We start from the raw sequence: 25940 nt of genomic DNA on the forward strand, positions 1-25940 counted from the left end.
GGGATTGGATTATGTAAATACCGATTTTTCATGCCATAGAGTAAATGGCTTAATTTCATGGACTCATTATGAAAACGGACCAAGCAACGTAGAACTATTTATTCTGACATTCTTAGCTACCTCACAAATCCCGACTTTATAAAATCTGAACCAGATGATTGTTTCAAAACATCAAATATTTTCCTAATTAAATCAGAGATAGAAAAGCTTTTAATCAGACTAGAGCTAGACAATTCATCAGATACTTCTAGAAAAGGAACCAGCAACTACAGCGAAGAGGATGAGCTTTCCATTGCCGAACTTCTGAGAAGAGAAGATAGTGAACCTTTAAAGGTTAAACTGCAGAAAGCATTACAACAATCTTCAAAGCCGATACAAACCAAAAAAAGAATAAGACGGCGATTGTCCGACATTATTACCCAAGAAATTGAATTATTTTCAAATGGTAGTAGTCGGGGACGTAATCTCCAAAAAAGCTTTTGAATTTTTATCAACCATTCAGGCCACTAGCGTGGAATCTGAAAGATGTTTTTCTTCGGCAAGAATTTTGGGATTTTGAAAACCTTTCGGGATTGACATCCCACATCCCTAATGTCTATGCTGCAATAAATTAAAAAACATATAAATTATAGACCTACGAATGTTACTTAATCTTAGTACTTTCTATCCCGTTACGTTGACCCATCTCCTTAACAGAACCACCATAAATCTTTTGGTGTTGTTACAAGCGGCCCGACGCGCTCATTATACGCTAAATCTGGACCGGTCTTCGGGTGACAAACCGGCCATAGCCAGCAGGCAACAGCAGGATGATTCATCTAAAAATTCGATTGCTCAGCGCGATCCCTCTTTAAATACGAACGTACTCGTCCGTTGACAAAGGAAGGAACAGCCGACAGTACCAAGAGAGAACACAATAAAACATCATAGAAGTTATATTAAAAATAACTTTTTAGTAGTTATAGTTCTATAATACCGTATGATCGATAAAAAACGACGTCAAAGACGGCTGCGGGGAATGACAATCGGTAGTAATTTTGGCGAGGTCAAGCCCTAGACGTTATTTACTAAAAATTGACACAAAACTTGACAAGAATTAACACTAATTATCGAAAGATTAAACAAGAATAGAATGTTCCCAGATACACAAAGCTATATCCAAAAAATATTTTTTTAACATCACAAAAGTATTATTTTTTGCGACGTGATTGACAATATAAAAAAGTCATTTTAACGCCTAAGCATAAAAGTACGAAAATATATTATTAAACTGACATAAAGTGCCAAATTCAACGAGGGTAACCATAGTTTCTCGATATATAATTACATAAAAGGTATGACTTAAATCTTTTTATATTATTTGGAACGTTTGAAATTGTTTAAATAATTATTTGTGGCGTTTGAAAAAAAATAGCATGTTCCATTCGGAGTAAAAATTACTTTTTGTGCCTCGGCTGTATGTCGTAAGTATACGTATAGCCTCGCCACAAAAAGTGTCATTTTTACTCCTAATAAAACAATACACTATTTTGTCCCATGACTTAAGAATCCAAGGACAGATAACACCCGAGAGCAAATTATTACCATGTAACCAAGCAGTGCCGTTTATCATATTTTTCTTCACTTAGCTGTTTGAAGAGATATTTATGTTTTTTGATAAATGTTTTGTCTACGCCTATGGTGTATTGGTGTATACGGTAATTGGTTATTCGTTAAGTTTGCGCATACCACCTGTGTGTTATACGCCATACAAAAAAATATCCATAATTGAATTTTACTCTAAAATAATTAAATTTGATTATTACATCTTATTTTTTACACAAATTGAACAATACTAATAACAAGTATCGTTGTGATGTGTAAAAAAATAAGATTTAACAGTATAATTTATACAATTATTAAATAAAATTAAAGCCAAACATGTGAAATATTATTTATTATGTAAAGTTTTTATTTATAAGTAAAATATTTAAACATCGTTTATTATAATAAAACAAGACCAACGCGTAATACGCCCAAAGTTTTGTAAACGGAGTAAATATAGTAAATAGGTACTTAAATGATGGCAAAAATAAAAGACTTACATTATATTTTTAGGGCCACAAACACAAGGAATTGTCTAATTAAAACACATATAACAAATTATAGTTCGAAAAACATTTTGATAATCATTTATTTGATAATATTATGATTGGCGCTATGACAACGACAATATTTTTTGAGAATTTGACAATAATATGACAATGGCCGTTGGAAACTATGGAAACTACAAAAAAATTCTGATTTAACGCCATCTGGCAATAACTAGTAGCAACTTCTTAACCTAAAAATTAATTGCACTACCACCTAGTGGCTAGGGCTGGAACTATTTTATTTGAGATTTCCGTGGAAACGGTGGAACCGCTTTTGCTATTTCACTTTCCCGCCCCTGACATAACCCCAAAAGTTATGTCAAATTATCGAGCTTGACATTTGGAAAATTATTTTCAAATTTATTATGTCATCTGTTTGACAATTTTAAATTGGCGCGCGGAGCTTGCCGACCAATAGTGCCGTTTATCACCTGTGACGTAGTGACCAACCTGCGCAATATCATACCTTGTATTCTTTGTATCATGGGTGGTATCATACTAATTAATTACGAAAAAAATACGTATTAAAATGTTAACAAAAGGTACAAAACTAGTATCGACGTATAGCACACATCAAGTACAATATAATATCAGAAAAATAATTATCGAATTCAATATGAAAACGCTAAAAAGGTACAAAATTGTAATTTTTTATATTTTTCTTGACATTTCCAGGAAATTTTAAAAAACTTTTTAGTGCCACTTGTTTATTCGCTTGAGGCGTCGCATAAGCTGAAAAACCTTGTGAAAAACAGCGGCTCTCAAAATGTTGCCATTATTTTCTTAAATTTTCAAAGTTAAATAACTCGTTTATTTTTAATTTATTTTAAAATTGGTAAAGAGAAAAAATATTTCTTTTGACCAGATCCATCCAGGACACCCTGTATATTCCACAAGATTAACATTTGAACACGCATTCTTTATTAAAATTTTTGCTTCTTCTAAAATGGTCAATTCCGTTTATACCTTTCCAAATTCCCATACCGTTTTAAAGAAAATTAATAAAAACATGAAAATATGGCTGAATTTTTTCTTTAAGGTCTGAAAGTACTAAAAATCAAACCGCGTTTCTATGTTTCTTTGGTAATATAATTTCGTTTTCTCATTCTTTCATAGATTGTTATTGATAGAATTTTAATTAACGTCATATTTTTGCTATTTTAAAATGTTAAAGCATAAAATTTATTTAGTTCAACGCTACGGAAAGGGTTATAATAACTATCGGAAAATGTGACACTTTAACAATGCTTTAACAACAGCAAAAAATATGACGCTAATCAAAATTAATAATAACCATCTATGAAAGAATGAAATCGAAATTATATTACCATTTTTTTGTCTTTTGATTTTTAGGAATTAGCAAAAATTCAACCATATTTTCATGTTTTTTGTAATTTTCTCTAAAACGGTATGGAAACTCGGAAAAGTATAAATGGAATTAAGAATTTTAGAACAAGTACAAAAATTTCTATGAAGAATGCATTTTTCTCAAAATGTGAATAATAATAAAGTTTTTCCTCTTGTAAAGACAATCCGGGGACATACTATGTGTATAGCAAAAATTTAAGGAATTTTTCAACATGTTTAAACTCTATTTTAATCAATTTTAGGCAGTTTTAAACGAATTTTAAAACAAGTAATAGTGTTTTAAGCACGTTTAGAACACTTGTTTTTAAACAAAATATCTAAAACGTAGCAACACTGACTACAGCCCAGTTGTTAGAGCAATGAGACTTCTCTGTTTTGCTGCAGTTCGAATGTATTTCATTTAAAATCGAAATGCTGCATTTTATTTGCTTAAATAATGCAGGCAAATTAAATCGGAACCATAGTTTACTGCACGACAATAAAATTTGCCTGCACTTTCTCTTTCGCGATTCGATACAATTAATCGGTCGATTGTTTGAAGAGAGATGCAATTTAAATCGGCTCTCTGTTCCGTATCTCGATCTATAAAAGTTTGTTAGCTAGATCGGGATACAGGGTGTCTCATATAAGCCGTATGCACACTACAGGGATTTCGTAAAACAGAAGAGAGAAAGATAATAATTGAAAAAAGTTGTGCCTTTGTTGATATATTTTCATAAATCGCTTTATAGGGAACCATTATTTTTTCTATATTTAGCCGACCATACCAATATATAGGTATGGTAGACCATACCAATCTATAGGTATGGTAGGCTACTAAGATCGGCAAAATTGTTTTTTTTAATTTGACTCAAAATGAGTTATTTGGGTCATAAATGACCTAAATACAAAATATTCATGGTGTCTGTCTGTCTGTCTGTCAATCTGTAACACGATAACTCAAAAACCGCTAAACCGATTTTAACCAAATTTGGCACAAAAATACTGTGGCACCCGAGAATCTGGCTATTAGTTTTTGGTGGGGGTGGGGGGTTGGTAAGGGGGTATGGGAGGGGGTTAAAAATTTTAAAAAACTCCAAAATTACAGTAGCTAGCGAAACTCGGTTTTCAATTTAAGATTAGGAATACTATTTGCAACAAAATTTGTAATAACATCAAAATCAGTCAAAGTCGCAGTTTTTGAGATAAAAAAAATTGGAAAAATTCCTTTACTTTGAAACTAAAAGAACTGCCTACCAACTTTTTATTAACATATTTTAGTATGGGCGGTTATGCCCCCCCCCCGCGCCAATTTTTTTCCTTTCCTTAAGAGTCCATTACGCTGTACTTTGGGGTCGCTCTCAGGGGTGGGGTAAAGCGGGTGTGTGGCCGAAGGAAATACATATTATATTTCAGAAATCTGCCTAAAGCTTGTTTCATATAGACGTGAATTGCGAAAAGCGATTCGCCAAAAAATATTCGCAAAATTTGGACCTATTTCATACAGTCGCGAATTTTTAGGGACATTTTTTTTGCTCCATTGAAAGTTACCAAAAAAAATCATAACCTGAGATAACTTAATTTGTTTTATATATATTTATTCGTGTTTACGATCTTTATTTTATATTTTATAGCATACAATATGAGTTTAAATTTGTTTAATGATTATGAATATCGATTACGATTGTGGGATTGGAACAGAAGAAGGCGCAAAATTGCCATTTTTTTATAGCACAGGTTTATAGGTCATTTATGGGTCATTTGGGACATGTGAAATATTCAAATTTCGTAAGCAACAAGGTGCTTATCGCAATTTAATTCAAGAAATAAGGACAAAAGATGAGAAAAAATTTAGGAATTTTCACAGATTGTCTGTACAGGAGTTTGATAATTTGGTTGTTGAAAAAAGTTGAAAAATTGTCACCATTTATATCAAAAACATATTATGCACGAGAACCCATTTCAACTGGAGAAATGCTTTCAGTTACTTTGCGGCAGCGTCGACAAAATAACACAAAATAATCGATAACCGGATCACAACACCATTCTGCGCAAACGCGAACCTTAAAATCGCGCGAATATTCGCAAAAAGTTGAAAACACTTTAACTTTCCCGCCCCCCAAATTTTAAATCTTGCGAATCGCCAAAATCTTAAAATTTCTGACAGCGCCGCCATGATCAGTAAAATTGGACCAATGAGAGCAGTTTCGCAAAATCGCAATTCGCGATTCGCGTCTATATGAAACAAGCTTTAGACTTAGCCCAGTCCTGTCGAGTTAAGCCACACCCAAAATTCCAAACACACGTGCTTTGATTAAGATTTGATTAGGGTTTGCAGAGCTTCAGCATTTGCCATAAAATAGTGAGCAATTTGTTACAAATCTATATAAATTATATATCATTGTAATCACAAAACTTCCATCTATTTCCGAATTGTAACGGAATTTTAAATTATGTCTTTATTTTCGAGAAAATTTAGTCCAAACATAAGGAATATTTTGTTGATGTTTGACCATTAAAATCTTAAAAATAAAGAAGTTGTCTAAACATGTGCTACAATACAGATATAGTATAATTCTTTATCTTTAATTTCCTTCCTCATTTGTGTAAAATACCTTGTCAGTTTTACATAAAACGTTAAATGCCAAACGCTTATTTTGCTACTTTTTCGGACTAATGAAATTGACTCTTAAGTTTAGTCTATTACCTATATTGCCATATTATCAAGTTGAAAATTTAAAAATATTCCAAAAGAAATTTGGAAAAATAAAAAAAATAATTTATTTTAATATAAAAAAACCTTATAGATATGTTTCTGGGGTTGAAATATACCACCCCTACAAAATACCGTATGCTCTAAAAAAAAACGGCGTCAAAGACGGCAATGATCTATGATAATTTTGGCGAGGTCAGTCTCTAGACGTCATTTACTAAAAATTGACATAAAACTTGTCAAAACTTAACATTAATTATAGAAAGATTAAAAAAGGATATTCCCCCCGTTTCCAGGCACACAAATCTATTTCTAAAAAAATATTTTTTCTCGAACTTAAAACTACACAATTTAAAACTTATTTTTACTCAATATAAAAGTAAATTACCACCTTCTAAGGCCAACAGACAGCAAGCGCCATTAACCAGTCAGAGTGTATTGTCACTCCCAGCCGTCTTTGACGTCGTTTTTTTATCGCATGGTATTTGCACTTATTTAATACTCGTAAGGGAACGTTACCTCCACGTAGTGTAATATGCAAATTAATTTTATTTTGCTGTTTTAACACCCAAGTTTCCAACATAGATTTATAAATAAAAATAATTCTTCAATTTATGATGCGAAATTAATTTTAAACTTGTTCTTCTTCCATTTCTGCGAAAAATAATAATTGCACATTTTATGTGTGCATAAATCGTCTATAAACCAACAAAGCAGCCTTATAAATTAATACTAATGGCCTGTTTAAAGTGTATAAGCACATTTTTGTCACGCGCTGCTTGTAATTTTCAAATATTTTAACTGAATAATAGAGGTGATAATTTCTGATAGTATTCATTAAATATTGATAATATCAATTATCAAGTTACATATTTTTTTAAAGATATTTGCAATCTGTTCTTCGAATTATTTGAATAGTTTGATGAAATAATAATAAAAACTATATTTACCATGGTCATATCAATGCTCAATCATATTCAAATCTAAAATGTCACTTTATCTAAAGAATAAAACGTTCGATGAATGTGTTCTACCAGTCATGACCATAGACAAACTAACAAAAGCAAGACTTTTCAAAGGATTGAGGAAGTCGAATTATTGTTTTTGCGCTGGCCAGTTGAGTCAGAAATCATCGCGCAGTCGCACTCGTCAAACCTAACCTAAATAAAACGAAAAACGTTTTTGCCTTGAACCATCCTTGAACGAACTGTTGAATTCCTGATTTTGCGTTTTGTTTGGTTATTACTATTATTTTATTAGCGTACAAAACGAAAACAAATAATTTAATACATTTTACATTTATGATGAACATAATAATTACTGTGATTATACATATTATTGTGATTACATCGCTAACGTAGACAAAACGAAGGTCCTACAAATTGACTGTAAGTTATAAGAATCTTTATCTATAAGAATCTTTATCTTTTTATGATTTGAATTTTCGTGCTTTATATTTTATAATAGACTCGAAATGTTAATATTTTTGCAAATTCTTGTGAAAATCTGAAGTTTATGTTTTTGTTTTATATTTGAAAAAGTTGTATATTTTTAGGATGTTTCTTGTTGTTCCTATTATTAATATTATAATATACATAATTATTTTTTTGTACCTTTTCAAGAATAATGCTTTTATTTCGTTTACCATAACTGTTGTTTTTATCATCATTTTTTGTTATTTTAATAAGAGGAATACGTTTTCGTTTATTTAACTTTTGTTTTTATATCTGTTATTTCCAGAAATTATTGTTTATTTTACCGATGGAAATAAATTTATTTGATTTTAATAAACGCTTTTTAATTAAACATCCTTGTCTAAAAGGCTACTACAAAATACACAATCCATAAGTAAACCGTCCTCGTCTAAAAGGCCAGTTGACGCAAGCGCGGTAATAAACTCTTATCAAACTTGTTACCGTTTTGCAGTACAGCGTTGACGCGTCTTGCTTTTGTTAGTTTGTCTATGGTCATGACCTATGCATGCAAAACCTGGACACTTAAAACGGACATTATGGAAACTGCAGGTCGCACAACGCTCAATGAAACGAAATATGCTGGGAATAATAAAAAAAAGACCGTAAAAGAATAGAGTGGATACGACAAAAGACCCAGGTAATAGATGTCATCCACAGAATCAAATCTCGTAAATGGCAATGGACCTGGCAAGAAGGATTGACAACAGATGGACCATGGACCACAAAAATTGCAGCATGGTGCCCACGAGGAATTAAGAAACCTATAGGAAGACCAAAGATGAGATGGGACCATGATATTAGGAAATTAGCAGGGATAACTTGGGCCCGCATAGCCAACAATAGACAACAATGGGCCTAATTTTAAAGAGAGTATCTATGTAGTGAGGGAGGCTACATCATACTTGGAAATGGTCGAATAAGCTGAAAATGATTATGATAATGACGATATCTTATGATTTTCATGCTTGTAAAATACAGTAAATGTCATAGACATGTATAAAAGATGCAAGACTGAATACATAAATTTGCTTAGACCCAGCCTGTACAAGCAAAATGTAAAGAAACCCCATTCTTGACGATTCTTATGTAAAATGACCTCGGATTCCAAATATGAATTTAGTTTTCTTTTATCGCCCCCTGATTCTGGGGTAGACTACCTACCTATTTTTAGTAGTAAAATGACCTCGGATTCCAAATATGAATTTAGTTTTCTTTTATCGCCCCCTGATTCTGGGGTAGACTACCTACCATAGACTTAAAATAAAATATAGACTGAGCATCTCATTCATAAATAGCTGGAACATGCGGTCAGACACTGTCTTGTTATTGTTGTGTTATTGTTTTAGGTTATAACGAGTGCGACACGAGCGATAGATAGGTTGTCTCTGTCGTAACGGTCGTTCCCTGACGACTCTGCCGAGAAACACAACACTGTCTTTCGTTTCTCAAGTACACCTAAACTCTCCGTATCATAGCCGGGTAATTTTTTTATTTTAATGAAGCTATAATTAAATTAAAAATATATCGTATTTAAACTTTTTTATATTTTATTAAGATTTAGGACAGGTTTTTAAATAAAAGTTTAGAAAAAACAATTTAGAGTCCAAAAAGGATAAAAATAATAAAATACACGTTATAGAAGAAATTTTATAATCGAAATTAGGTAATTTTTGAAATTAATAATAAATTATTAATTTTAGTCAAACATTTACAATCCCTAATATTAATCAAAACAGGATCTATTCCACAGATGTAATAGAATCGGCGACAGGTAGAGAAAAAAAAATATGATTGTTGTAATTTTTTTTCTGGTTAAGTGATGTCTTATTATGTAAATTAGAGAAAACATAAATCTGTTCCATTAAAGCAAGGAAGGTGATAGGAAGTGGATAAAATAAAAACTACATTTATTTAACTCGGTACTGTCTTTATTATACCGGGTGCGTCTCAAAAGTGTCTCATCCCCATAATTTTTTTATATTTTCAAATAAAAAAACAAGATTTAGTATGTTAGTATATGAAATAAATTAGGATTGATTGACGCATTCAATTGTTTTTGGTCACTTCCTGTTTCACCGGATATGACTATAACTTTTAATTTTTAAACGGCACCCTCGGTATATTTCTACTTTATTCGATAGAAAATGACACTCTGAATAGAATGACATATCATATGTCAACTTTTGACATTTTCACATATGGTTTAATTGTAATTGTAACACGCGGTTCATAACGACAATTTGACTCGAAATACCAAGAATGTGGTATCAATATATTCATAAAAAAATGCTTTTTCCAAATATGCTAATGAGTCACCCTTGTTCCATTTGAAAAAATTGACATATGTATGATTAAAAATACGATTTGTACATCTTTTAACCGGCCTAGACAAGACACGAAACCTATTAGACGATCAAAACTATTTTTCCAAGGCTCCTTGATTAAAACTTAGTGGATTGAAAAAAACTGGATTGAAATTTAAAATAGGATATGTTTTTAAGCGACAATGTCAAAAGTTGACATATGATATGTCATTCTATTCAGAGTGTCATTTTTTATCGAATAGAGTAGCAATATACCGAGGGTGCCTTTAAAAATCAAAAGATGTAATCATTTCGGTGAAACAGGAAGAGGCCAAAATCAATTGAATACGTCAATAAATCCTAATTTATGTCATAGTAACTAACATACAAATCTGTTTTTTTATCTGAAAAAATAAAAAAAGTTATAGGGTTGAGCCACTTTTGAGACGACCCGGTATATTAAAAAATATTGTTTCATAATGTAATATCATTTTAAAATTCTTGTATGTTATTTTAGATTCTGAAGATAATTTTAGAATAAACCGGAATATATTTTTAATAAAAACATTATTAATTATTAACAGGGTTATAATTATGATTTTGTTACAATGTAAGTAAGTAAATAATGTAATGTAAGAGAAAAAATTCAGATTTTACATTTTACTAAAATATTATCTAAATAAGCGCCTTTCTACAACAACGCCACTGACTCCCAATGGGTAAATTGAGAGTTGCCTACCGGTCAAAAGTCGTTTCAAGACTTAAATGGATTATTTAAGTCAAATTTCTTGCAAATTTGGCACTGGCGAACCATATTTTATAGTTCTTGAACAGAAAAAGTCAATAAAATAAACACTTAAGCACTACAAGCTAAGAAAATGCGTTAATACAGCCGGGGAGATAGCGGCAACAAAGCTTTACCGCACACGTGCGACACGTACTACAAGGTAATAAATGAATGAATAGGCTCCCTCGCCTCTAATCGGTGTTGTCATATTGTAAAGAACTTATCCTTTTTAAACAGTATCCGACTTATAATTTAGTAGTATAAGGACTATTTAATACATCTCTGGAATATTAAAACCTACTTTATTAAACTGTAGTATTAATATCTCAATATATGTGTATAACAAGAAAAAAAATATTGATAATATTAAAGACGTGACAACATAGGCTGGATGAGGAAGGCTCGGTCGACTGTACCCAGAAGTAAACATGTGTACAAAAAAGGTTGTTTGTCCGCGTTGAGATGTAAATAGTGTAGTCTATATTTTATTTTAAGTCTATGCTACCTACCTATTTTTACTGCGTTTCTAGGGTTAGGGTGTCTCATAATATATACTATACATTATCATATATATCACATATCATACTGTATATCGGTCTGGAACGTCTTGCGACGTTGTCCGATGCCTAACTTCCGTATCTTCCGATCGTTTCATTGTCCCTCGTTTAGATTTCTGGCACTCATTGCTCTTGTGACTTGTGACACCCTCCTTCCAAGTCTTCTTAGGTCTTCCACGCTTCCACGCTTGGGGTATCCATTGCATAATTTGTTTTGGAAGTCGGGTGTCATCCATCCTCTGGACATGTCCGTACCACACAAGTTGTTGGCGTTCGATGTCGGTTGCCAAAGATCCCTCTATTCCTATTCATTGACGGATTTCTTCGTTTCGGACTCTATCTCTTCGGGAAATTCCTAAGGTTCTTCTATATAGGCATCCATTTCTACCAGTTCCAGTTTTCTTCAGTTGGCTTCCGCTATTCACCAAGTCTCTGCGCCACAGAGTAGACTGCTCTTTACCAGGGTTACCAAGAGCCCGGATTAATCCGGACATGTCCGGATTTTTACTACATCCGGTTGGGTCCGGGCAGAGTTTTCAAACATTCATTAAGAAGTGTCGCACTAATGCAAAATAATCTATTAGTTTTAACAAATTTAGTTACTTAAAAAATCGACGATAAATTCAGAAGTGTAAATTCATTGTTTTACTTCGGAAGTTTTAAGTTTTGAAAACAAACATCACAAAAGTATTAATTTTTGCGACATTATTGACAACATTAAAAAGTCATTTTAACACCTAGACATAAAAGTAAAGCACTTTTACACCTAAAAGTGTCAAATACCACATATAGTGTCAAATTCAGCGACATAATCATAGTCTATCATAGTCATAGATAAATCAAACAAGATTGGAAAGTGCCCATAAGGACAATGTAAATATTATTTGGCGTTATTCTTGCAACGGTTGCGACCCAAAGCTTTTAACAATTTCGCAGCGGTTCGGCTTTTTCAGGAATTGTGTCGCCAAATATTATTTATTCAAATTTATTATTGTTGCCTTTTAATTTTATAAATAAAATACACTGTGTTGCATACAAGAAACTTTATTTTAGGGTCTTGTGCAGAACAGGTCCCCACGAAATCGTGGTTTTTTTAATTTTTAATGTGGATCCCATAGTTAATGGAATGGTTTAAAAGAAAAAAATTGTTGGATGAACCACTTTTTCTACGAAAAAAAATAATTGAAAATTCCAAATTTTCACTACATTTCAATGCGAAAACTCCCTATTATAACCTTCATAAAGACAGTAAAATACAAGGTTATGCACAGTGTTGCCATACTCACCCTGTGTAAAATCGACGAAAACGTTCTACTTTATATTCGTTTTTTTTACATTTAGTACGCACTTTAAGAACACGAAAAATTAAAAATATAATAAACGAGGCAAAACAAAAACACTATAAAAATAAATTGACAATAAAATCATTACACAGTATTTAGCACAATTGTTTAAAAATATATTTTTCCCGGATTTGTTCAGTAAGATTCCGAAATGGATGTGATCTGCGTACTTCCAAACACTCCCCACCAACCTAACCTAACCAATGCATTAACACCCCCAAATAACCAGGCTAACCAATGCATTAACACCCTCCAAATAACCAGACTAACCAATGCATTACCACCCTCCAAATAACCAGATATCTAACCTAACCTAACCAATGCATTAACACCCCCAAATAACCAGGCTAACCAATGCATTAACACCCTCCAAATCACCAGGCTAACCAATGCATTAACACCCTCCAAATAATCAGGCTAACCAATGCATTACCACCCTCCAAATAACCAGCCTATCTAACCTAACCTAACCAATGCATTAACACCCCCAAATAACCAGGCTAACCAATGCATTAACACCCTCCAAATAACCATGCTAACCAATGCATTACCACCCTCCAAATAACCAGGCTAACCAATGCATTAACACCCCCAAATAACCAGGCTAACCAATGCATTAACACCCTCCAAATAACCAGGCTAACCAATGCATTACCACCCTCCAAATAACCAGGCTAACCATTGCATTAACACCCTCCAAATAACCAGGCTAACCAATGCATTACCACCTTCCAAATAACCAGGCTAACCTAATTGAGCCTAATGACAAAACTTCATTGATTACGCGTCGAAAAACAGTATATATTAAAAAAACTTATATTTTCGTAGAACCTGAAAAATCCGCAAATTTTATTTCAGAAATTGCTTTAAAATAATCCACACTAACGAATAAGCTACTAGACAGTTCAATTTTTGTTGCACTAAAGTGATAACTTACCGTTTTAAGTCCCTCCACAACAACTTTATTTCAGAAGAAAATCATATAAAGTAATTTTATTGACAACGTCGCAAATTCTATGCGAAGGCCATAGATGACATACCGATGATCGATTAACTGTCAATCGAAAAAGTCATAAAATTGCTAGCTTGAGCTGATGTAAATAAATAATTTTCTTAATTTTTATGCTTACAAAGAAGATTCGTTACATTTTTGTGCTTAAATTAGATCATTCCACGTCTATATAAGGTAATAAAGTACTAATATGTGATGTTTTTACTGAATCCGTGTAGAAAATTTAACATATTTACTGTCCGTCGCCTGTACCTAAAATACGTTTTTTTGCCGCTTTTTAAAGATAAAACACATTCAACCAACAATTTTTATGCTTAAAAATATTCAGTTTAAGATAATCTTGCAAAAAAATCCCAAAAAAGTGTTAAATGCGTGGGGACCTGTTGTGCACCAGAGCCTTTATTTTATATAAGAACATGTATGTCAAATATCTATGAAACATTGGAAACCGACGTTATGCCACGATCCACGATGGTTTTTGCAGTTCATAGTTCACAACACAGTTTTTTTAGTTTTTAATGCCACTTTTTCACAATTATCACGGGTTTGAGTAAGTAAAATTTAAATTAAACTCACAAGATAGCAATAATTACTTTGAGAAGGGACGCTTTAAACACTTTTCGGTATTTTTTCAATGAGGGCGGTTTAAATTTTGAGAGATTTTATAATTTCTGAAGATTCTGACTTTGACAAGAGAAAATTATTTCTGTCATTGTTTGGCGGTTGTTCTTAGCAACCGCTTTAGCAGCGCCAAATCGTTTACAACAATTATATATTTTGACGGGCTCACCAATCTAAATTTATTTCCTTTATCTATGACCATAGTTTCTCGATATATAATTACTTACAAGGTATTACTTTTAAATCTTTTTATATTATTTAGAACGTTTGAAATTGTTTAAAAACTTATTTGTGGCGTTTAAAAAAAATAGCATGTCCTATTCGGAGTAAAAATGACTTTTTGTGTCCCTGCTGTATATCGTTAAACACACAGCCTCGCTGCGAAAAGTATAATTTTACTCCTAATAAAACAATATACTATTTTTAAATCTCTTAAGGTGCGTCCACATTTCAAAGCATTTTTAGCCTGAACAACAGAACGAACCGAACGCGCAAAGCAGAATTCGCTAAGTCTTTACTTGTAAAATGCTTAAGTCTGGACGCACCTTTATATCGCTAAAAAATTATGACGTCCAGAGTTTGTCCGGATTTTTGTGAAGTCTTGCCTGGGGTAGACAAGTTTTCATCTGGTTTGCTTTTCGGTAGCTTGGTGGGATGAAAAGGATTATTTTGGCTTCTACATTGTTATTTCTGGGTTACTAGAAATATTTTAAGAGTCCATTTCACTAGTTCGGAAAAGTATCAAAATAAGCGTTCGGCATTTAACGTTTTATGTAAAACTGGCTAGGTATTTTTACACAAATGAAGCAGGAAATTAAAGATAAAGGATTATACTATATACGTATTGGGGCACATTTTTAGATAACTTCTTTATTTTTAAGATTTTGATGGTCAAACATCAACAAAATATATCTTGTTTGGACTAAATTTTCTCGAAAATAAAGACATAATTTGAAATTCCGTTACAATAGAGAAATAGATTGAAGTTTTGTGATTACAGTGATATATAATTTATATGGTTTTGTAACAAATTGCTCGCTATTTTATGGCAAATGCTGAAGCTCTGTAAGCCTTAATCAAGCCTTAATCAAAGCACGTGTGTTTGGAATTTTGGGTGTGGCTTAACACGACAGGATCAGGCTAGGCTTTAGGCAGATTTCTGAAATATAATATATATTTCCTTCGGCCGCACACCCGCTTTACCCGACCCCTGAGAGCAACCCGAAAGTACAGCGTAAAGCTCCGCGCTCGGATCGGAACGACCAGCAAAAGCGACTGCGACCATCGTACATATAGACGGCGCCGGCGTCCACTAAAACATTTCGGCCTGTAGAGGCCAGATTCCTACCTCTACCTATCTACGATAGTCGAGTCACCGCCTTTGCCGTTTCTCGCCGGACTGGTACCGATTCAGTGCGCGTACACCTTTAAGGTCCGATCCGATGCAGTGCGCGCTCTCCTTAATAGACTCTTAAGGAAAGGAAAAAAATAGAAAAAATAATGGTTCCCTATAAAGCGATTTATGAAAATGTATCCCCTAAGGAGGTAAAATTAATCAACAAAGGCTCAACTTTTTTCAATTATTATCTTTCTCTTTTCTGTTTTACGAACCCCTGAGAGCGATCCGAACAGTACAGCGTAACAGACTCTTAAGTGTTGTGACAAGATGAATCCGCCACAGAGATATAGACATTTTTGGTTAAATGTAGGATTACAACAACAATATCTGTACTTATATAAAAATGAATCAGTCATCCTCAAGCGACCTTATCGTTTTACGTAAGTAAACCTTCAAAGTCGGCCTCGTTTATGCACCGACTCGATAAGGTATACTTAAAACGATTCCGTCTTTTCTTCCCGATAAAGAAAGTTACGTATTATCGCGAGGCGTATAATTACGGCGACTTTTCCTCAATAACAAAACAATACGCGCTCGCGATCTAAACGCTATAATCCACAAATAACAGTCCGATTACGTTATTTACGGCGCGGGCGGTACTTTTACAACAATTACAATAATTACAGAGCGAGAGTAGGAGAGGGTGGGGTCTAAAAGTTCTTATTTTGAATTGTTTGACTTAATAATAAAGCTTCTATAATCTTAGTATCCTATTTAGTCTAAGAAAAGAGGCCTTTAAATACGAAGGTTTGGTAAAAACTCTTTGTAAAAACTTGATTTTCTTTATATAAGTTACTTTGAAAGATTGCGAATGATTTTTGAAAGATTTTTTTTAAATTCACCCTCGAAAACGAGTGAAATAATAGTTATTTTTTATACAAGACGATAAAATGTTATTTTATCGTCGTGTATAATGTCACAAATATCAAAGTCAAAGCTTGTAAATTTTCAAAAAAATGAAGAAAAGTCAAAAAAATTGACATAATTTTCTAAAAATGTTTTTCAATCAATAAGGTGATTTAGTATCAGTATCAGTACCGACAGCTAATCCTAAAATACTCAGTACTGCCAACTATTTCAATCATTGTTGATCGCTCCGTACATTAAAAGTGATACAGTGTAAATTATGCTTTAATCGGCAAGCTGGTTATGAATAAGCTGTGGCTAAACTATAATCTAATAAGAATGTACAGGGTGTCCCACTAAGAATAGTTCTCCGAAAGCATTAGCCGTAGCGGCTGCGGAAAAAAATATTTATAATTAAAGAGGCTATGGGAAATTGCTTTGACTTTGATATTTGTGAAATTGACAATTTTTTTTCAATGTAAGAAATTAAATTCATCCATTTAAATAGTTTTTTCTTTATACTTTTTGTAGTCAAACTTCTTTACGCGCGCTAAAAGTAAAAATTCAAGGCCGTGATACACGAACGCGAGACGAAGAGTGGTAAGGACAGCCTACGGCTTAGAAATACGTAGTGACGCGACGTGTGTTTGTGAGCAGTCCACGTGTTTATCAAAAATATTGATATTTTAATACAAATTTTGTGAAAATAATTAAATTATTTATTAATTTAAAAAAAATTAAACTATTTGTTACACATAAAAAACTATTTTTGACGCGTAAAAAAACTATTTTTTACCAGGGTTGGAAAAAATCATGATTTTTTTTAAAAATCAAGAAAATCAGATTTATTTGATTTAAATCAGTTTTTTTTATTTAAATCAGATTTTTTTTATTTTAATTCAAAACAATATTTAAATCGGATTTCCAAATGACTAGGACTTATTTCCAATTAAAGTCCTATCCTAAATGACTAAATCTTTATAACTCTGCCCAATATCGATAACATTAACAATTCTACGGTGCGTTTGTCATTTTTCCACATCGGTCACCAATACATTTCGCAAAAAAGTCGCTCGCTTCAGATCAAAAGGATTTTTTTTTCAAACGTCTCAAAAGTATTAATTTTTGTCATTTTAACGGCTAGGCATAAAAGTAAAGCACTGTTACGCCTAAGCACAAAAGTACAAAAATATATTATTAAACTGATATTAAGTGTCAAATTCAACGAGTGTACAAATTGTTGCTCGATTACTGTTTATATTAATTGCAATGTTTGAAATTGATTAAAAAATGATTTGTTGTTGTTTTAAAAAAATAGTATGTTCTATTCGGAGTAAAAATGTACTTTATGTGCTGCCTTGTAACGTCGGAATAGCTTTACGATGGTCCTTCAAAGGTACAGCATTATCAAAAAAAGTATAATTTTTACTCCTAATAAAACAATACACTATTGTTCGGAAATAGTCTTAAGTCGAGAATGAAATTACTGAAATTAGTATTATCTAATGTCAAAGTGTAAAATACTTACTGCAGATCAAAATGTCGGTAAGAATTTGGAAAAATACAACCGTTTCAAAAAAAAATATAAACAACATATTTCCTGGCACATGACTAACGATTATAGATTCTCGGGAGTGAAGATATAGTCTCTATATCAGAAGAACCTAGTTCTGCACTAGACTGCGAATGATATGTATTCGAACAGCGAATTTTTGTCACTTATACATAAATTTTAAAATAAATCCCTGCGTTTAGCGGTCTAATGGATTCACACGAAATTAAATCGGCCCAACATTTAAATTGATGAATAGATATTTTTATATAGTTTTATAACATATACAATTACTTTTCGATTTATTATCTGTTATATCTTTTATGGAAATATTTTTTATAGTTTTCTAGGACACATTTTTATAACTTTTACAGTTATTTTTTGATTTATAATAAAGTTTCAATAATAGCTATTTATGTAACTAGTACCTAAAATGATGTTTTTTAGGACGAATCATTACTGTTTGCGGACGAGGCGTTAGCCGAGTCCGAAATAGTAGATGAGTCCTAAAAAACATAATTTAGGTACGTGTTACATACACTATTTTTTGTCATACGCTTTTTACAGTTTTTTAGAACGCATATTTGCAAATTTTCCATATTTGAAATTATAATGTTTGAAAAAGTTGGCTTATAAATTCATATCTTAGTAACGAGTTTGTTTATTTCATCGCATTTTGACATGTCATTCGAAATTAAAAAAAAAAATGGTTTGAATGTTTGTGACTGTAATTTAAGAATATTTTAATTTAAAAGCCTCTTTTAAATAGGTACCTAGGTACTTACTTTAAACAAATAACTTAGCTTTTGATATTGTTAGTATTTAATAATTTAATTATAAATATATGTATAATTTTATGTGATTTTGTGACAAATTTCGAATGACAAAATAAAACAACCAAATAACGAATTTAGACATTTTAGTCCATAAAGGTTGCCATGACGACCTTTACGGCCTAGGCCGAAAAAGAAACATTTTACGGACTGAAATGAGTCCGTAAAATAGCTGTTTTTGGGAGCGTATGACAAAAAATTATTTTTTTGATTTAAATCACATGATTAAAATTAAAAAAATCACTTGATTTAAATCATGATTTAAATCATGCCAACCCAGTTTTTTACACATAAAAATTATTTTTACACGTAATAAAATATTTTTTACGCATAATTTTTTTTTTAATTATTACTTTTTCAACGTTTTAAACTACACTTCTTCAAACGTGTCCTTCAAATCCTTCAAGTTAATAGCTGTTAGTAAGAAGTTTCACTTCAAATATGGGCACATAGTGGACACACAATTTTTTTTATTAATAGGTAAGTATTCAACAATGCTATATCATCATTTTGATTATCGAATGTTTCGCATTATAATGTTTAATTAATAAATATCACTTTTTAATGTTAAATTAACTTACTAAATCACGGAGAGGTCATTATAAAAAATCTTATAAGAAACGAAGCAAGGCAAATCGGTCTTGGACCATGGAGGCAATTAATCGAGATGGCAAATTATAAGATGATTTAAGACGTTCCTGCTTTGTATTTTTTCATGCTTGGTTTTATGTTGTGTTTTTTTTGTTCTTGGGTCAGGTGTTATTAATATCGGTCTGGAATTAATGCGTTTTTTTACTGAGGCAGTTTTTGATGGTGAGCAACCACAAAGATTCCCGTGTGATTTATAGTGTTCTCGTGTTTTTTTTCGGTCTTCAGTGTATCGTGAAACACTGAGGAATGAAGGAGATGAAGGTTGAAACATTCAGAGAGGTAAAAAGTAGAAAAATACTAGCTCGATAGCCAACAGCTTTATACATTATAGACTATTGTAGAGATTTATACCGATCTGGTCATCGAAACTGCGTGGTTTGGATTTTAACGTGTAAAGCCGCGTCCAAGCTACCCGAACAAAATGTTCGCGAACATATATAATTAAACCGATACTAAGTGAAAATTGTGAGATAGGTAGATTTATAAATAATAAAGCCAACAAGTACAGCTAGCCTAGGCCTATTAAGGAGCGCGGAGCACCGAACGGCTAGCTTGTACGCCAGAGCGTGCGTCTGCCTATGCTAGAGCGCTCGCGTTCTTTTTCCGAAGGGTGTCGGTAAATCAAAATCAAAAGGAGGGAACGGCGTGCATTTCGGCAGACATTGTACCGGACACTTGGAAGGGTCTCATTTAATTTCGGGCGTCCATCTGTGATTTTTATTTTTTATCGAGTACCTATTCGACAATGGGGGACGCAGTTATTGATTGGGATCGTGAAAAACATTTACAACTAATTTGTTTACACAAAGAAAAGATTTTAAAATTTTAATTTTATTGTGGGTTGAGTGTGAATAGCTATGTAGCTAGACTTCGTCCATGTAATTTCATTTTTGTTAATAAAGACCTTTATGATTATTTTTATTAAGAACCGGAATTATTATGGGATTCTGAAACTAAAAATTACTACTTAATAGGAAGTTTGACACCGGAAATTAAATTTTTCCATTACATTTTTAGAAATAAATATACCGGGTGTTTCTGAAAAGTGGTTTACTTCTATAACTTTTTTAATTTTTTAGATAAAAAACGAGATTTGGTATGTTAGTATAGGACATAAATCAGGATTGACCGACGTTTTCATTTATTTTCGGTCACTACCTATTTCACCGGAAATGACAACAACTTTTGATTTAAATGGTACCCTCGGTATTTTTTTACCGTATATGATAGAAAATGACATTCCAAATAGAATGATATATTATAGGTTAACTTTTGACATTTTCAATTTAAAAATGGCCATAAATAAACGTAACGACAATTTTACTCCAAATACCAAGTATGTGGTACCAAATTATTCGTAAAAAATGCTTTTTCCAAATATGCTGAGCCAGCCTCGTACCATTTGAAAAATTTGGTTTATCAATAAAAATACGATTTGGGCATCTTTTAAGCGGTCATGAAAGGATACGAAAAAAATTACACGATCAAATATATGTTTCCAAAGTTCTTTGATTACAAATTAATAGTTTTAACTCAGTCTTGCCACTCTAGACTGAAATTTAAAATGCTATTTTTATTTAATTGGAATTGTCTAAAATTGATGTATGGTATGTCATTCTATTCAGAATGTCATTTTCTATCACAAATAAAGTAAAAAAGTACTTAGGATACAATCTAAAAATACAAAGTTGTAGTCATTTCCGGTGAAACAGGAAGCGACCGAAGGTAATTGAATACGTCAATCAATCCCAATTTATGTCATATACTAAGAAACCAAATTTCGTTGTATTATCTGAAAAAATAAAAAAGTAAAAAAGTGAGCCCCTTTTGAGAAACACCTGGTAGAATCGGCTGAATACAGGTCTTAAAAATACACTATAACGAATAATCTACCAAAAGACCCCTGTGACCCTCCGCCTGCTAAATATTGATTCTTCAACGACAAAAGTTCTTAAACTGTTTACCGGTTAATTTATTTAATAAAATGCTTGCACTCGAAATCCGGGCACTCGAAAAAACAGCGACTACTTAAACGCATCCTAGATCTATAGAGCAAACTGGTTGTCGCATTCTTCCCCGCACCTCAGTCCTCGGTCGCATCAGACCGATGCGATGGGCTGTGCCGTAGTTTACGACCTGCTGCTACGAGTATATACTGTGAATTATATATGTTCGCGAACGTTTTGTTCGAGTAGCTTGGACGCGGCTTAAGACAGTGATGTAGACAGCTTAATGACAAATCAAATGTACTAAAAAGAGATAAAAGTCGGGATGGCACATTTATTCTATGCGGTATTGCCGGATTTTGCATTAAAATTTTCAAACCGCACAAGTAGGCGTTTACGAAAAATCTTGCATCTAGGGTTGGAGCTTTATTTTTCACAATTAGTTACTCATTTTACTACAGTTATAGTAGATTATATTTAGCTTAGATATATTATCTTTATTTCAGTAGCATACATGAAAGTTTTAAAAATATAGTATATTTTTTACTACACACATTTTCCTATACACGTACATAAACCGGCACCACTGTATGCCGCTTTTTGTTTTGTTTCTCTGTCTGTCAACCGGTCATTTATATTTATCTCTGTCGCATGCATTAAAATACAGACCACGCAGATGAAGTGTCCAGGATGGTATGTTTTATGAAGTAGTGAGTCTTAAATAAGTGCAAATATTTTCAGGGCTGGTAGATTTCGATAAAAGAAACATATTTTCTCTTTACCGTTTTTCAAATAAGTCCAAAATAGCTGAGTTATTATACTTTGAAAATTAAAAAAAAATGATTTTGTGCTTGAATTTACTACTGAAGTTTTTTTCTGGGATTTCGTTTCTATAAATTTACCATATATAATATAGATAATATATAATTAGATATACAAATTTGCCTAACTAACAAAAAAATGCTTAACGTTTCGGAAAGTTTATCTCTTTCCGTCGTCGGAAGCAAAAAAATACAAAGAATAAAGAAAAAAACTATTTAAAATATTTAAATTCAACTAATCGAGAACACTTTAGTTTTTTAAAACAGATACGCCTACAAAAACCGTTGACGTTCTGTTAAATGACATTATATCAAGTTAAACTTCAAAATTAACAATTACTACCTGATAACAATTAGTTAATAAGGTAAAACCAAAAAGCCCCAAACTTTCTGTATGATTATTTTTAATTTTTACGTATGTTATGTTTATTTATGTTATGTTCTTTAAAATCAAAGAAACCATTGCCATACATTACTAACATCTACAGATGCCTGAGCAATCAATACATTTATTTTTATTAGATTGTATTAAAAAAGCCTCTTTTATTTTTCTTTTAGAGGCTATCGCTTCTTTCATTATAATTTTGGCGTTATTAAAATTTATTCTGTACCCTGTGCCCTGTGTCCATGAATGCTGACAAATCTTAGATTTCTGAAAATCTCCCTTTCTTAAATAATTTGTATTTTCTATAATTCGAACATGTCTAGATGTTTCACCAATGTAAAATTTATCGCATTCACATGGCATTTTGTATATTACATTTTTTGTTTGCTGTTCTGTATTCATTGGTTTAGTATGTGATAAAATGGATCGAAGTGTATTTTGTGTTTTGAAAGATGTTCGTATGTTATATTGTTTTCCTATCCTTCTTATTTTTTCCGAAACGCCTCGTATGTATGAAATTGTAAGTTAAATTGATTGTTGAATTAGTTCAATCAATTGAATAACGTTCAAGTATAAAATACATCAAACGAAAAAAAAAGAAAATGATTGTATCAAACTATAATCTCTAGTTTTTTATCGCATGTAATTATTTAAACGGTATGCTAGTTGGGTATACCGATGACACTTTATTGTGATTTATTGTAATATTGTTCTATTATGTTTGCATTAATCGTCCTTACATGGCGACGTTACATGTAATTATATCCCAATCGCCGGATATAAAAAGTTTTCCATATCAATCAAACGCGATCAAATAAACTTATTTAGATAATTTCGGCTTATTTGGTATCTTAATGTACTATGATGTAATGTAAAAATAGTGTAATTTTTGATAATATTGTACTTATAAAGTATCAATAATAATCAATAATGTGTTTTTGTATGTTAACTAAAGTAAAGTCCCGCCTACACGTAGCGTTTTACCTGTCAGTCTTCCTGTTCAGTCAAAATTTATGAGGCAAAACCTGGTGTGTAGACGAAAGAACGACCCGTTTTACTTGGACTGAATTAAGACGGAAAACCGTCTAGAGAATTGACGGAACCATTCATTTTACAACAAAACTGGCGTTCGCACTAGGCTTTACTATTAATGTAACAAATAAAATTAAGTTTTAAGTTAAACCGATGTTTATTGCTTCTTTTTTGAAAAAATATATTTTTTCAAACGTCACAAAAGTATTAATTTTTGAGCCGTGATTGACAATATAAAAAAGTCATTTTAACGCCTAGATATAAAAGTAAAGCACTTTTACGCCTAATCAAAAAAGTACGAAAATATATTATTAATCTGGCATAAAGTGTCAAATACAACGATCGTAACCATAGTTCCTTCATATGTAATGCTCTCCTGAACAGAATGCGGCCCGTCTGGCTGCCGGTAGACGTTGCGTTCACGATATCAATTAAGATCTGTATTCAACATCTGTTCACTACTGCGCACCACAAATTCGCCCTGTATTTCAGGAACTAAGGAGTGTAGCATTATTAGTTTCATAAAAAAGTAGCAAAATAATGTGAAAATCGCGTCATTGTATCTCTACTTATAAACGAGAAATCCCATAAACCACACTAAAATGGGATACCCTGAACAGATGTGATGCGCAGTAGCGAACCACAGTAGTCTACCGGCAGTCAGACGGCCTGCATTTTGGTCAAGAGAGCACAGGAGAACATAGCAAAAGATATATCTTTGAATAAGAAGACTAAGGAAGGAGCATAATGCTATCCATGTATTCATGCATGGTGGGCGGAAAAAGGACTCTAGGGTGGGGATCCTTGACAGTTCTGTTTGGCGATTCATTTGACACATTTGAATTTGATTTGAAATTTTGTGGATTTGTCAGTCTTTACGGAGCTTATTTTATGTTATTTATTATTTATTCTACTACTGATAGGTGTATAAAGGTAGTAAATCTAGATGGAAATTGTGGCCGAACTTAAATTAACAGTGACACTATCGCGATTTATCGCAAAAAAAAAACTCTAAAATAGTTGGTTGTGTAGCGTGCGGTAGATCTCGGCAAAAATCGAGTGAAATAATGGAACAACTTTTTGCTTGTAAGTGACTATATAATATACATACGTGTAGTAAACCGATCATTTATGAAATGCACTTAAATTAACTAATTATATATTTTTTCTTGCATTTTTGCTTTATTTACTACTTGTCAAAGATTAGATGTCAAAGAATTTAGATACGTCAATTTGACTTACCTGCTTCAGTAGCGTATCGGATATTTATAGTTATAAATAATTATTATAACTTAACTATTTTTATTAGAATTTTATATTTTTATAACAATTTTAATAACTACCAACATTTATTCGCAACGTAAAATAAAAAAAAATATGGAGTCTACCCCAGGTCTACCCTACATCATAGTTTCACATTTTTTAAATAAAATTAGAACGGCACTGATAAACCGGAATTTAAGTCGGCCATATTTGAGGCCCATCGCGGTAAGATTTTTGATATGCTCCTTCCTTAGTCTTCTTATTCAAAAAGATATATTAAAAGCCAGCTTTCTTAAAATTCTTGTTTTCCCGACTTTGCTAGCTCTTGTCCTATTATATTTTTATTAAGGTAAAATTAAGTTTGTCAAAAAAGTGTCAAAACGTCCGTTATCTTACGATCAGAGTTACGATCTTTCTCCGTTGACGAGCTGGGGTAAAAAAATTACGGATGAAAAGTGGCGCGAAAACACTACGACCAATCAGAGTGCCGCCGGACTATCGTATCAACGGATAACGGATGCATGAAAATAAAGCTTTACAAGCCATTATTTTTAAATATTTTTATATTATTTCAAACGTCATCATTTTTACTCTTAATAAAACAATATATTATACTATGTAGTTTGTACTTTTGTGCCTAGGCGTAAAAGTAGTTTTTTTTGCTTAGTAACAAAAATGACCCTTTATATTATCAACCACGTCACAAAAATTCATACTTTTGTAACGTTTGATAAAAAAAATGTTGTCCTAAAATATAATAAAATTCGTTTGCTCCTCTAGTCCCTCCGATAGTCTAACCTCCGTCCGAGCATCTTTCCGCTGCGCGAGATCAGTGGCGTCGATAGCGGCGCGCATTAAAACCCGTTTTGTCGCGTCCGGCATAAATCCGGCCGAAATTATGGACCGCTCGAGAGGCGGGCGA

The 25940-nt window shown here is 32.3% G+C and overlaps 1 protein-coding gene across 1 annotated transcript in view; it reads left to right on the top strand.

Annotated features, from left to right (window-relative positions):
- LOC115877766 (cell division control protein 42 homolog) overlaps nucleotides 1-25940 on the top strand; it is an 88409-nt gene that overhangs the window by 60299 nt on the left and 2170 nt on the right. The gene's annotated exons all lie outside the window — the stretch shown is intronic.

The sequence above is a fragment of the Sitophilus oryzae genome, unplaced genomic scaffold (assembly GCF_002938485.1).
Source record: "Sitophilus oryzae breed Bouriz unplaced genomic scaffold, Soryzae_2.0 scaffold_1498_pilon_pilon, whole genome shotgun sequence".
Classification (NCBI taxonomy): Eukaryota; Metazoa; Arthropoda; class Insecta; order Coleoptera; family Curculionidae; genus Sitophilus; species Sitophilus oryzae.